General features: G+C 37.5%; 1 protein-coding gene and 1 pseudogene across 4 annotated transcripts in view; one reads left to right on the top strand and one right to left on the bottom strand.

Annotated features, from left to right (window-relative positions):
• Nucleotides 1–971: 971 nt before the first annotated feature.
• LOC306880325 (zinc finger and BTB domain-containing protein 2-like) lies at nucleotides 972–9,694 on the top strand (annotated as a pseudogene). The gene is made up of 4 exons (XR_013785885.1): nucleotides 972–1,304; nucleotides 1,634–1,744; nucleotides 5,549–5,729; nucleotides 8,251–9,694. The product of XR_013785885.1 is annotated as a zinc finger and BTB domain-containing protein 2-like (transcript).
• A 2,033-nt stretch (nucleotides 9,695–11,727) lies between these two features.
• Nucleotides 11,728–14,383, bottom strand: part of LOC306880324 (A-kinase anchor protein 12-like) — a 37,346-nt gene continuing 34,690 nt past the window's right edge. For all 3 annotated transcript variants that reach the window (XM_079433797.1, XM_079433799.1, XM_079433798.1), the window contains one exon: nucleotides 11,728–13,380. The gene's annotated coding sequence lies outside the window, so the exon portion shown is untranslated. The remainder of the gene's footprint in view (nucleotides 13,381–14,383) is intronic.

The raw sequence follows: 14,383 nt of genomic DNA on the forward strand, positions 1-14,383 counted from the left end.
AAACTCTGGACACAAGCAAAGTAAAACGGAAAATATTATTATTATTTTAAATATATTATTTTGTCCTGCTTCACTTGAATTGTTTAGAATGGAACCAATGCAATTATTTTCACAGGCTACTGATTCTTAAAAAGGTTTTAGGGAAATTCAATTGCTTTACACCAAATGTAGCTATTAAAAGGCTAAATGCATCACTTTCACTAAAATATAGCTAATGAAAAAATAAAAACATGACAAATGCTCTATCAAAAGTCAGGATGATCATAGTAGTTATTTTTAATTCACATTAAAATAAATGAATTGATTACAAAGAAAATCAAAAAGAAAAGTCATTCTGAGACTAAACTGAAACATTTTTATTCAACATATTTATAATTTATTTTATTGTGGTATAAAGATTTAAAATCTTTTTTTATCTTTTAAAGACTTCAGTAAAAGTGAAAAATAAATAAAATACCATTTTATGTTTAATAACATTTGTTATTTGTAAACTTAACCTGCAAATATTTAATTAAAAACTAAATAAAATAACCCATCCCAGTCAGTCATATTTTTAATTAATTTTGTTATTTATTTCATATTTTAAATAATTGTAGTCACATTTATTAATTTACTAATTAATGTGTGAATGAATAAATACAGTTATATTTGTGTGTGGTTATTTACTTCAGTATATATTTATCAAATGTTTTAATATATTTATATCGTTTTTACCCAAAGGATACGTGAATAAATATATATTGTTAAAAAGCGTTTAATACTGATTATATGTATTTAAACCAATAATAAGCCTGTGGTGTGAAATCCTCGCGCTCCAAATAATGCGCGCGTTTCTCTTGGCTGTAAAAGTGCAGTCTGTCAACTGAAATGCAAATAACGTTAGCCCTTCTTCTCGATACGTTATCTTCGTGTGGGGGTGGGTAGCGTGACCTACGGCTATCCAACAACACTCAAATCCGTTTATGTGTAACGTTCACCAACGATCGTCGCTCCTGAATGATTGCTCAACATTAATCTCCGCCGCACCGTGAACACGAGGAGAACGACACCCGTTCACTCATTTAGCGGCTCTTAGCGCCAAAGACCGTTTGTTTTGGCATCCCAGGGAAGTGGGTTTTACAACCGCTGTTTTTAAGCCCTTTTAGACAGTCATGTGATTGTAACGTAACCCGACCGGAAAACACCGACGACCATCGCCGCCAATGCTGCGTTTGAGAGGAACAGAGCAGCTGCGAGCCCAACGGACAAGTCCCCCGGTAACAGACGACAACTCGCCCAACTCCACACACTCAAGCGGAGGAAAGGTACGTGTGTGTTTACACCCATCCACCTTTATCATTTACCGCTTAATTTCTGTATTTGTTGGTTTTAGTTTAGTTTATTTATTCGGTGCCCACCCCTTCCCCCCGTTTGTGTGTGTGTGTCCGTTTCACGAAGCTCCGTTTATTTGTGCTTCTCGTCCCTGATGCTCGCTAAGCGCCGTTCTGGGTTTATATCTGTTATTGTTGTGTATTATCGGCTGTGTTCTCGATAAGGTCGTTGGATCATGTGCTGATCGAGCAGGGAGCGTTTGCGCGTGATCGTATCAGTCACCACGCTTCAGTTTTTGACGGTTTATTTTCTATTTGCGAAGAAAAACAGATTGCGGAAGTGGTCGGTCTCTGCGGGAGATCTGTCCGTTCCACGTGTCTCTGTAGTGGGAGGAGCTAGTTTACAAACCCACAATGAGAACAAGTCTTAAGCTGTGGCGAATGCTTTGGGTTAGACTTGTATCGCTGTTTGTGGAACTGCAAAACTATATTATATTTACACCTGTAAACCGTTTATAAACGTATGTGGATAAAATCTGTCATGGCACTGTTTGTATATTCCAACAAATTTCTATGACTGCTGAATGCTGGGTGACTCAATAAAACTCCACTCAATAAATTAATCTAATTAAAATCGTTTTGCACAATTTTTTTTTAACAGACTTTAATTATATTAGAAATTCTGACACATCAGTCTACTAGAAAATGCTGTTTTATTCTACTTCCTCATAACTGCTGCCATGTTGACATCACATGACCACATGCAGTGAACAGTAGTGGGCAAAAGTCTTTCTGGAACTAAAAACCCCATGCATTTTCTCTATATGGGAAATTATCTTTAACAATAACTTATAAATCTCTACTGTGAGCTAAGTTTTTTTTATTTTTAAATAATCATTATATATAAATACACTATTATTATTATTATTATTTAGTAATTTAGCAGACGCTTTTATCCAAAGCGACTTACAAATGAGGACAACAGAAACAATCAATTGTAGCATTAAAACAACTAAAAACAGATCCAAAACTAAAAGCTAAAACTTTATAAATACTACCTATACACATTTTAAAAATAAAGAAATTAAATAAAAAAAATAACTATTTCAAAACTTAACATTTAAATGAAAAACAAAATAAAGCTAAAAAACTATTCAAAATATTAAAGAACAAAAGGTATGAGCATAATAACGATTCTAACATAACACTAATCCAAACACCAAAAAAACAACAACTATATATATGTATATGTACAACCACACACACATACTTATATACATACACATTTATAAATTCTATATATATTAACTAAAATTAAAATCGATAACAAATACAAATCACGCCAGTATAGTATCAGACACATCAGGTCAACAATGGAAATGTCGACCAGAGAATTGCTTACCGAGAAATACTTAAGTATTTGAAGAGTTCATTTCCAAAAACAGATAACTCTGTTTTTAACAATTCTCAGAAAACATGTTTTTTTTTCATTGTGCATTCCATTTCCAATTAATCTCAATCAAACTGCAGTTGGGTTATTTTGACTAGGTAAAAAAATAACTAACTAACACAATAAAACAATAAAAACATGATAACATAATAAGAAAACATGATTTTTGAAAATTGTAATTTTATATATATATATATATATATATATATATATATATATATATATATATATATATATATGTGTGTGTGTGTGTGTGTGTGTGTGTGTGTGTGTGTGTGTGTGTATCAATAGTTTGCCCCTTGGTTTTTAATTAAATGTCATTTTCAGTGCCTCATGGGGTTGTAGTTCTTTCCCTTGTGGAAATCATTCAAATCAAAGTTTGTAATATTGTGATTCACCTCATGGCTGGCCGAGAATGTTCTATATACGTATGTGTGTAAAACAGAGAAAAATTAACAAAATAAAAGAGAAAAAAACTGCTTCGACGTGAGCAGCAACAGCAGTTAGTAAACAAACTTCATACATCCAGGGGTCCGTTCTTCATACCTCGCTAACTCGGTTAGCTGGATTTGATTGTTGACGATTTCACTTGATCTTGGATTATTTGGCTTATTTCATGTAAACAGGATTAGATCGCATCTTTTTAAGCAGAATTTATATTTAAAATCTGTTCCACTTTATTAGAAGAGTATCCTACAGATCCAGGGACAGTAATTTAAAATAATAATAATAATTTAATACTTAATTGGAAAAATAATATAATGTTGTGTAGTCTATAATACTATAGACACAGCCAGTTTTACTCATTGAAATATTCATTCATGATAAAATAATTACTTTATAATTGCATTAGAGTCTTACACATGCTATACAGTTTATCTGAGCCATGCATTAATTTGAGTGGTGACCACTATTATGGCTTGATGGAGCGCAGGAGATGCAGATAACTTGATCTTGACCCTTAAGAGACTTTAATTAATGCTGTCATGTAACAAATCTGTTTCAAAGATAAAATTAAATGAATTACTAATTACAACGTTGAAATAAATATGTAAAGCCTGTACAAATACTAGAAATCGTGAATAAAAATAATTGGGAATCATGTAAAAAAAAAACAGTGCATATTTAATTTATCGTTTATGTAGTTTTGTTCGCTTGGCTGTTACCTTGTAAAAGTCCAGAAATTTGTCAAGTTTTTCGTCAGGTGGCTTTTTTAATTATATGATGTCATTACGTTGCTGTCTTTCCGCCAGCCAATCGCTGAATTGCTGATCGTGGTTTCGAGTATTGATACATCTGCCCTTTTCGGGGAACACAAGAACGCGCAGTAATCTGAGCCTGTGTCCCAATGTGCATACTATCCATCCTAAATTCTATGTGATGTTAGTAATTTTCAATACCATTTAGGGGAGATAGGGTGGATAGTATGCACATTGGGACGCAGGCTTAGACAACTTAATCCAGGTATTTTAATCAAATCCGCAAATTCATTTGAAGAACAAAATTAGCCAGAGCTCAGTTATCACGATTAGAAGATCTGGCATCTTTCACATCATCTCAGATCTATTAAGCGAGGTACGAAGAATGGGCCCCAGGCCAGTAGGTGTCAGTATATTCCAAAATCCCACACAGTCGTGGGATTGGACGATTGAAAGGAGCCGGCTAAATTTAAATTTAAACTATTGTTAAGAAATGCCTGTTTTGCAGTCTTCGCGCACAGCAATGTGACATTACAATCCATGGTAGGGAGTCTGTAGGCTTTGCGGGCTTGTAGACTGTTCTCCACTCAAGAGGGGTTAAGAGGAAGTAGCCTCAGGAATGCTGCCTGAAGAGCGAGTCATGTGACACAAAGCCTGTGATTGACCTTTAGGGTAATGGACATTCAAGGCATAGAGGCTGCTGAGCTGGTTCTGGTAGACGAAGGTTAATAACCTCAGGGATCAGGGTTTAGTGTTTAGTGCCTCAGATGTTTGGCCCTTGGCTGGATCTGACTGCTCTGTTGGGACCATGTTGTCAGGGTTACAATGTTGAGATCTCATGGTAGTCTGACTGTTTTAAGCCGTCTAACCAGTTAGTTGTCTTAAATAAAATCTCTTATGGATATTCCATCAGAATAAAATTCTTATTCAGATAATATGCTTGTTTTTTTCTCATGTTTTTTTTCCCTCCAGATTAATGATAATAAAAACTGATTTGTTATTATTAGATTATTAGAGGTCTCAAATATTTGAAGATATCTCTTGGGAGAATGTAAAAAAATTCAAATGGGCCGATTATGAAAACCTCTCCTTCCTTCAGCTTGATCAGTAAGAATTACTTGGTCTTAAATATGAGTGGAAAGTAGGTTTGCCAGTATAAAGAACAGCAAAATAAATGAAATGCTGTGCCTTAAAAGCTCTGGATGGACTGCTTTTAAAAGCACTGTAATTAAATCTTATCACTTAAAGTAACAGCACACCTTCCCAACAAGCAACACAGTTCATTTTAGTTGCACAAATCATGGGGGAGGGGTTGTCTGCCAAAGTGTTGTACTTGGGGTTCAAAATTTAAACAACTCCTTAAGAAGTAGTAGCCCACTAGTTATAATATTCATATTCCAAGTGTATTGTAGAGTTTAGCTTATTGTTTGGTTTTACAGTGTTGCATTCATATTTTCGACGGTTCACTGCTGATTAAGTCCATATCAACAGACAACTTAACAGCCTTTCACTCAGTCTTTTTTTTTTTTGTGCATTGTGGTCTGTAGTAGACAGGAAGTTTACTGTCATCTCTGGCCCTTTCTGTGTAGGTGGAAGTATGGAGCTGGCCAATCATGGTCTTATCCTTCTGCAGCAGCTCAACGCGCAGAGGGAGTTTGGCTTCCTGTGTGACTGCACGGTCGCCATCGGCGATGTCTTTTTCAAAGCACACAAGGCCGTACTGGCCGCATTCTCTAACTACTTCAGAATGCTATTTATACACCAGGACAGGTAACAGCGTTATGTGTGGTTTTTAAAGTCCATTTTGTGCTTAAACTCTGGATGTGTTGATTTGGTAAGCTGATAATAATTCTTATATTATATCTAATAAATGGCCAATATTAAAGGGATAATTCACCCAAAAATGAAAATTCTGTCATTAATCACTCACCCTCATGTCGTTGCAAAGCTGTAAGACATTCATTCATCTTTGGAATATAAATTAAGATATTTTTTATGAAATCAGAGAGTTCTTTGACCCTGTATAGACGGACAGCAATGCAACTGAAATGTTCTCAGGCCCAGAAATGTAGTAAGGACATCGTTAAAATAGTCCAGGTGACATCAGTGGTTCAACCGTAATTTTACGAAGCTACGAGAATACTTTTTGTGCTCAAAGAAAACACAAATAATGACTTTATTCAATAATTCTTTGGAGAGTATCACAATGCATGCACTTGCTTTTCTCTGCATGTAAACATCGCAAGTGCGTGGTGCTGCTGATGTAGAATATGTTGTGATACTCTCCAAAACGGCGCTAGGGTGACCTGGAGTAGAAGAATTGTTGAATAAAGTTGTTACTTTGTTTTTTGTGCACAATTATTCTCGTAGCTTCATAAAATTACGGTTAAACCACTGATGTCACATGGATTATTTTAACGATGTCCTTGCTGCATTTCTGTGCCTTGATCGTGCAAGTAGCCTTACTGTCTATGGAGGGTCAGAGAGCTCTCGGTTTTCATCAAAAATGTCCTAATTTGCATTCTGAACATGAACGAAGATCTTACAGGAGTAATTAATGACAGAATTTTAAATTTTGGGTGAACTATCCCTTATATTATATAATATTCTAAGCTATGTTGTCTAAAACACTACAAACTAAAATCATTATTTTTAAATATTACAAGTAAATTTAAGCATCGCAACATTATAATGTGCAGAATGAAAAAGGCTTGAATACACTACATGACTTTTCAAATCTGAACCACATTGAATGATTTAGGATTACGCACTACCAGACTTTCATGTCGCCCTGAACTCAACAAACTCACGCATTAACATGCACCTCATTGCTAGGAGTCGCATGACAAATGAAAATGTGTTCTAAAAGCATCCAAAAATATAAAACAAAATTTTGCTAAAATTGTCAAACCCAACTGCCCAAAGTCTGCAGACTGGCTCTTACTTTCAGCATCTCGCATCAACTAGTCCAGACTGTAATGAGGCAAAAGTCATGTAGTGTATTCCAACCTTGATGATTAAAGTAACATTAACATTGATCTAAATGTAAACTGTAATAGAGAAAATACATAATTATCAACTGCACAAATAACCAGTATTGATACAGTGCCCTCCACTAATATTGGCACCCTTGGTAAATATGAGCAAAGGCCGTTGCGAAAATAAATCTGCATTGTTTATCCTTTTGATCTTTCATTCCAAAAATTCACAAATTCTAACCTATCATTGAAGTACAACAATTGAAAGTGGGGGAAAATCTCATTGTGAAATAAATGCTTTCTCTTGTTCACGTTGGCCACAATTATTGGCAACCAATTATTGCAATGTCCTTTTCCCAAGATAACAGCTCTGAGTTTTCTTATATAATGCCTGAAGAGTTTGGAGAACACCTGACAAGAGATCAGAGACCATTCCTTCAGAATCACTAGATCCTTCAGATTCCCTGCTTCATGTTGGTGGTGCTTTTCTTCAGTTAGGCTTTTTGGCCCCAAGACTCAAATAATCACTGCAATTCTCCAGCTGTGATCCTTGGAGAGTCTTTGTCCACTCAAACTCTCCTCCTCACCGTGCATTAGGACGATAGACAGATCCTCTTCCAGGCAGATTTGGAACATCTTTAGTTGATTTGTAGCCTCTTAATTAATGCCCTGATGGTGGAAATGGGGATTTTCAATGCTTTAGCTCTTTTCTTACAGCCACTTTCTATTTTGTGAAGCTCAACAAACTTTTGCACATCAGAACTATATTTTTTGGTTTTACTCCTTGTGATGGATGATTAAGGGCATTTGGCCTTTGTGTTCCTCATATTTATAATCCTGTGGAACAGGAAGTCATGGCTGGACAATTTCATGCTCCTAGTCACCCTGGTGTGCTAAAAAATTTAAATATGAATATACTTCAGAGATATTTTACTCATAAGAATTTCTAGGGTTGCCAATAATTGTGGCAAACATGCATTGGAGAAAAACATTTATTTCATCATGAGATTTTTCTCCCCACTTTCAATTGTTTTACTTCAATGATAGGTTAGAATATTGTGAACTTTTTTAATGAAAGCTCAAAAGGATAAACCATGCAGATTTATTTTCACAGCCGCCTCTGCTCTCTATTTCAGAGGGTGCCAATAGTAGTCTCTCTGCATATAGATATTTATTTTCTCTAGTTTGTTTTTGAAGGGTAATATGTGATAAAAATGTGCTCTTAACTAATAAGCTAAATGGGTATTAACGCACTTTTATAGAATAAACATTGGTTTTCAACATTGAATCTGTTTCTTTATCCTCTCAACCAGTGACTGTGTTCGCTTGAAGCCTGCCGACATTCAGCCCGACATCTTTAGCTACCTCCTCAATCTGATGTATACCGGAAAACTGGCGACACAGCTTATCGACCCAGCTCGTCTGGAGCAGGGCGTCAAGTTCCTCCATGCGTACCCTCTCATTCAGGAGGCAAGTCTGGCTAGCCATGCGGCTCAGGCACATCATGAGGTTAGCCTTCCCCTGTCGTCCTCTCTTTATGGCATTCAGATATCAGACCAACAGGCCACTCTCACAAACCGCCTCTCGGCGAGAACCCATCTCTCTTCGCCGTTCAACTTGGAAGGTAGTGGTTTGCTTGATGGGAAGTGCGTTACCACAAACAAAGCTACCTCACTGACGCGGCCTGTATCCAAGCACAGGCAAGCTCTGTCAGAAACGGAGGTAGAAGCGTCGGCGAGCATCAGTCAGTTTGTGAGAGAAGGTGGCGAGACGGAAACATCTTTAGCTGAGGCCCCGTCTTGCTCCCTGAGCGCCAACACCATTCTGCATGTGAAGCCCAGCATCATGAGAAGAAGTTCCTCTATGAGGAAGCATTATACATGCCACGTCTGCAGGGGCCGCTTCACCCAGCGAGGAGCCTTACGAGAGCACCTGCTTCTACACACCCAGGCTATGCTCCCCCTGGTGTTAGAGTCCGTCGGTGCAGCTTCCCCAATGATGACCGGAGGTGCCGCCACGCCAGAGGTGGAGGAATTCCTCAGAAGCAGCGAAGCTGGGGCAGCCACTCCCATCATCGTGGATGCTGCTAGTGACAGCGAGCAACATCTATACTCAAAAGACTCGACACATCCTGAAACCGCCATGCCCGTCCCAACAACAACCGCAGTCAGCCTGTGCACGACTCAGCCCCAGGCGGACACGCCGCCGCCGTCCGATATCGCTGATATCGACAACCTAGAGGGTGCGGCTGACATGGAGCGGGAAGTGAAGCGGAGGAAATATGAGTGCTCCACTTGTGGCCGCAAGTTCATCCAGAAGAGCCACTGGAGAGAACACATGTACATCCATACGGGAAAGCCGTACCGCTGTAGTGCCTGCGGCAAGAGCTTCTGTCGGGCCAACCAGGCAGCGCGGCACGTTTGCATGAATCTGGGCTCGGAGCCAGCGTACACCATGGTGGACCGACAGAGCATGGAGCTGTGTGCCGCGGACGACTCCAGCCAAATGGAGGCGCTGTTTCTCGGCTCTTCTGGGAGACCGTACAAATGCAATGTGTGTGAAATGACCTTTTCCAGCCCCAATGAGGTGATCAAGCACCTGTGCTTCAACCAGGGTGTGCTCTCGGGCGCAGTGGCAGGAGAAATCGGCATCAGTGGGCTGAACAGTGACAGCCTGGCCAAAGACGACGGCTCGGATTCATCCAACGGTGGGCCATTGATAACGCCCATCAAAACTGAGGAAGTGTTTGTGGAATAGCTTCACATTCATCCACTTCAGAGTATTGTTTTTTTTAATTGTATTGCATTTGTGGGTAAATTATTCATTTTACTTCTACTGAAAAGTTCTTCTACTTTCTGCTTTTTTTTTAACACTCGCACGTTCATTTACTATATTTATAACAGATTTACAGTAGGTTTAGTCCAAGTTAAATTCCTGCTTCGTTCTGTATTATTTTCAAGGGTTTATTGGTTACTCGGGTGATTTGTAGTTTGTGTTGCAGTTAAAGCTCTTCCTCTACCTAACGGTCTACAGGAAAAGGATGTAGTGAACTACTGAAATCCTGCGTTTGTCACAGTGCAGATCAGACATAGACCTCATTAGGTTGGATCGTTAATTCAGGGGAATATTTAAAATGGTAAAGCCACAAAATGATTAGTTCACGGGTACAGTACCAAAATTTATTTTGAAAAAAAAAAGAAAAGTAATTTTCTGAGCAGCTAAATGTGGGTCATGGTTTAGGATGAGTATTCACTACCTCATCCGGTTTCAGACATGCAATATCAGACTTACCTGAAATTTGCATCAAAGGGTCGAGGATCAAAGTCAACTTTATCTTCCAGTGCCTCCGAGGAGTTACACAGATCTCAAAGTTTTTCTTTCTGATGCTGTTTCTAATTTCTCATTACATGCTTTGGGTTAGCAAGAGCAAGGTGTAATTGTAGATAACCTTCATGCAGTGCCAGATTACCTGTCGAACATCACTTATATTGTTAATGTGACCCACAATATATTTGCCTAATTATCCACTTTTGTCAGTTTGTTACAGTGCTTTTTTTTTCTTGCCAATGCCACCTAAATGATAAACATCCATGCTGTAAAATTGGTTGGCGGCAGCAGCTCATCAGCAGTCTGGTTGTGTTGCTCTCACTGTGGTTCAACATGTTTACAGTTGTGCTGTGTGTGAGTTTAGAAAACACTGTGGCCAATCGTTCACTTGTATATAGTTCTTTCACTGTTTGCGGATTTAATTTTGCCATGAAATGATTTGCTTGAATATGCTCTTAAATTCCTTATTTTTGAGTTTTATAACTTTTCTAATTTTATGTACAGTGTTTTATTTACAAAGAATTTTATAATCTCAGAGGTTGTATATTGTTCAATGCATTTACTGTAGAATATTATCCATTATAGTGTAGCACAAGTGTGTATATTTGTCATCTCTACATTAGCTGTCTTTGCTTAAATGAAACAGAGTGAGGTCATGCTGTAAAAGCACTGATTTCTACTAAAGATCCCTGACTACTTTTATCAATATAACATCAGGAAACTTCAGTCATTTACAACCAGGGTGATTTACAATCAGTGCTAAATATTTCTTCCATCTTTCTCTTTGACCTTGCAGGAATTTATTGTAAGAGCACTGTGAGTTAAGTTACTACTGAATAGTTAATTAGAGCCCAGGAATGACCATTTGCTTCATTTTGTTACAAGGATTTTTTTTAAAACTGTAATTTTTCTTATTTGTAATCATACATCAGGCGATGTCATGCCTTTTTTTCTCCCCTGTAGTATTGTTACAACTCTTTATTATTTGTACATATGCAAGTTGTTACTCTTTGAGGCAATTTTAGGGAGGAAGGGGTAAAGGTGCCCCCTCAAACGCACAAACCCCAAAGCCAAGGCAAGCATACTGTGATCTCTCGCTCCTCAGGAACATGAAGAGTTGTCTCTGGAAAAAATGCTTCCTTTGCATTTTCATTGTCAATAATGATAATAAATCCTTATGTTTTTGAAATGTGTATTTCTTTAATACACACTACTGTTCAAAAGCTTGGTTTATTAATTTTTTATAGATGAGCCACAAGATGGCACCATTGTTTTGTTTTTTTTATGTGGCGTCTCTACACCAAAACTTGGAAAAACTTAATGAATTGTAACTCTGCTTAAATATTACCAGCATTTCTCTTATGCCAATTCATTTATATAGCCTACTTAGTTTGCGTTTTCTCTATTCCCACAACACTTAGCAATACACACAAACAGAACAAAGGGCAATGAAAAGGCGAGCTTGATTTACACTAGCTTTATTTGAATGAAATATAGACATGATTTTGAATCCATACTATTAACAGCTTGAATACAAAAAGAGGTGAGGCTCATGCTACTGGTATATAACATTCCTTAATGTTTTCATTGGTTATTTGTTAATATCACAATATGACTTAAGGTACATAGGTATACAGTTTGTACAAATGTTAAAGGAGCTTTACAGTAGACTATTATAAAAAGCTAAGAAAAGAATGTGAGTGGGCTGTTCATTCAAAGCGTGACAGTAGTAGCAAAGCTGTTTTTTAATTCAAGATAATGCACCCTGTGCAGTCTCTGTCATTTGCAGACTTTCTGAACGTAACCAGTACACATTTCGTACTAAATTTTACTTTACAGTTTGCCACCATCTTCATCCAAATACACAACTGCCACTCATTTACATTTGATTTTGAAATGCTTTCCTTTAAATCCTGTCTGCATGTATGGCTATAATATACTAATTTCAAAGAGACTGACAAAGCATATACCACGTCTTTCAAAGAAATAACAGTCATTGATACAGAGATTAGGAATGCAAAAAATTATTCTACACTATATCACTGAATACCCACATATCTGTGAATTAAAACCACGTGTTACCTATGTTGGAGAGTTTACCAATACATGGCATTAATACAATTCTCCTCGCACAATTATCTCACAATTTTCTTTTAACCTCAGGTGCATTTTTGGTGTTGAAACATTCCCTAAGGCCGTTAAACAGTGAAGTGCACATGTACGTTGAGGACAATAAAATGTCCTTTTCTAAACGTTCATGCAGGCGTTTGTCATCATCGTGATCATCTATTTTCACAGGGTACCACTAAAAGCAAATCAAATTGAACATCAGACTCTTAAAATCTCATGTCACACATTAATGGTGAAATCATTCATCGTGATTGTACATGATAAATATACATAAAAAGAACATTTCATAGTAAGGGACGAAAAAGTGGTATATCTACAGTGAGAATGGAGATGATAACGGCTGAATATTGTGTTTCAGAGTTCACTGAATTTTACCTTATTTTCCCATTACAGCCACAGCACATTATGCACTTTATCATTTGCTATAGAGGGTGTATCTGTACCATGTTTGCTAAAATTACTTGTCTAAGTATCACCAGCATGATATCAATGGTTGTTTTAGAAGCCTAGAACATGTTTGAGAGGGTTAAGAGAATATTTTAGATATAAATACAATATACAAAAAACAACCCTCCTACAGCACCACCACAGACACACATACGCTCATTCAAGAACCACAGACATAAACGCTCCATTCGACATACTGCTGACAACTAATAAAAAAAGAAAATGTTCATCACAAAAAGTTACAGGTGGGAAAATAGCATCTGATGCAGTTTGGCAAAATACAGGAAATTGGGAGTAGGGGACATCCCTCAATCAGTCCTGTGAGGCGAGAGACCTTGTGATATGGCAGCTGAGTTATGGGGAATTTGGAAAAAGGGTAAGAGGGATGAATAGATGGATTAAAAGAGAAAGAGAGAAGGGAGACTGGCCTCGAGTCTCTTGGTACAGCACCGTCTCTTAGTGTCCTCCATGGCCGCCACTCACTTCTAGCTTTCCGGAAAGCTCTGTGCCTCAGTCAGTGACCACTTTTTACATGCAGACTGCAAGACAAAAAGGGAAATGGTGAGAAAAAATAACAATTCTAGCACATCAGCATTTTGTTTGCAATATGTTTTAAGCTTACTCATGTACGATGCTAATTCTGCTAATGCTAATTTAAATGCTATCTCAAAACTGCAATATGCAGTTCTTTTCTTTTCTCACAGCTCTTTAATCAATTAGGATGACAAGCTCCTATCCTATTATGTTACTTTGTCACCCATTATTTCACATGAATGGCTCTTTCCATCTGCACTGCATCTTCTGTGCCTCCAACCACTGTCTCACTCTGTTTGTATGACTCAGCACAAGTAACCAAGGCAAAGGGGGCACAGAGAGAGAGAGAGAAGAGAGTGGGCAGTGCACCAAAGCTCATGCTGAGATGCTATATTTCACCAGCCTCTGCTCTACTGCAGTGCTGCATTAGCACTCATCAAACATTTATCAGACACACCCAGGTCTCTTCTCTCATCCCCTTCCTTCTTTTGGTCACGCTTTACATTAGGGCACTTGTTTTTTTTGTTTGTTTGTTTTTTATAGCAAATGCGAATAAACATTTAAAAACATAATATGTGTCATGAGGATAATATGTTTACATGTCTTTGACAAGTCAGACTAATACAATAATTCATCTTTTTAAAATATCATGTAAACACAGTCGTACTAACAGACTTAGAAAAGCAAGTGTAGCTTGGCTTCGTTAAGCATGTAAAAATATTAAACTACAATTGGCTTCAGCACTGTGCACATACTCCGAAAGACAGGTAGTGTGCAAATACGTGACCCTGGACCACAAAACCAGTCTTTAGTCTTTAACTATTGAAAAAATAAATCTTGCAATTAAGTTTTATTCTCTCTGCTCATATGCTGATATGACACTTCTAAGGGTTGTATTTGATCATACAGTGTCTCTTATCAGATGAATTGGTTCTCTATCTACTTATTGAAGGCTTTGATGAGTGGAAGAGAGAAAGAGAGTGCATTAGGGAGGGGGTGGGGAATTAT

Source organism: Barbus barbus (genome assembly GCF_936440315.1).
Source record: "Barbus barbus genome assembly, chromosome: 14".
Lineage (NCBI taxonomy): Eukaryota > Metazoa > Chordata > Actinopteri > Cypriniformes > Cyprinidae > Barbus > Barbus barbus.